The sequence below is a fragment of the Mastomys coucha genome, unplaced genomic scaffold (assembly GCF_008632895.1).
Source record: "Mastomys coucha isolate ucsf_1 unplaced genomic scaffold, UCSF_Mcou_1 pScaffold21, whole genome shotgun sequence".
Classification (NCBI taxonomy): domain Eukaryota; kingdom Metazoa; phylum Chordata; class Mammalia; order Rodentia; family Muridae; genus Mastomys; species Mastomys coucha.
In genome coordinates this window covers 77,270,116-77,270,971 of record NW_022196904.1, presented here as the reverse complement: position 1 = coordinate 77,270,971, position 856 = coordinate 77,270,116, and the positions used below count along the sequence as shown (strand labels likewise).

General features: G+C 38.0%; 1 pseudogene; it reads left to right on the top strand.

Annotated features, from left to right (window-relative positions):
• Window positions 1-382: 382 nt before the first annotated feature.
• On the top strand, window positions 383-856 carry LOC116100640 (annotated as a pseudogene).

Sequence of the window (856 nt, the reverse complement as noted above, 5' to 3'; positions counted from 1 at the left end):
AAAAAAAAAAAAAGAAAAAAAAAGAAAATAATCCAATAAAAAATATATTAAACCCAGACAGTGGTGGCGCATGCCTTTAATCCCAGCACTCGGGAGGCAGAGGCAGGTGGATTTCTGAGTTTGAGGCCAATCTGGTCTGCAGAGTGATTTCCAGGACAGCCAGGGCTACACAGAAAAACCCTGTCTTGAAAAAAAAATATATATATATATATACATATATACATATATACATATATACACATATATACACATATATGCATGTATATATATGTATTTTATTATATATACATATGTATATGTATATATAATAAAAATTCTTTCCTTAGGTGAATAAGGAATCCTTGAGTTAGCCTACCTTTCCTTTTCTCAGGCTGCTGGAAAGATGGAGGACATTCAGATGGAATGTTATTGCCAAAAGCAGCCTACAATCTTTCAAAACAAAAAGCCTGTTTTGCTGAGAGAAACTGGCAAGAAAAAAATCCCTCAGTACTACAAAAACGGGTCTAGGTGTCAAGACACCCAAAGAAGCCATCTAGGGCACCTACATAGAAAAGAAATTCTCCTTCACTGGTAAAGTCTTCATCCGATGTAGGATCCTGTCTGGTATCATGACCAAGATGAAGATGCAGAAGATCATTGTCATCTGCTGGGACTATCTCCATTACATCCAAAAATACAATTGCTTTGAGAAGAGTCACAAGAACATGTCTGTGCACCTGTCCCCTGCTTCAGGGATGTACAGATCAAAGACATTGTCACTGTTGGAGAGTACAGGTCCCTGAGCAAGAATGTTTGAGTCAATGTGCTCAAGGTCACCAAAGCTGCTGGCACCAAGAAGCAGTTTCAGAAGTTCTAA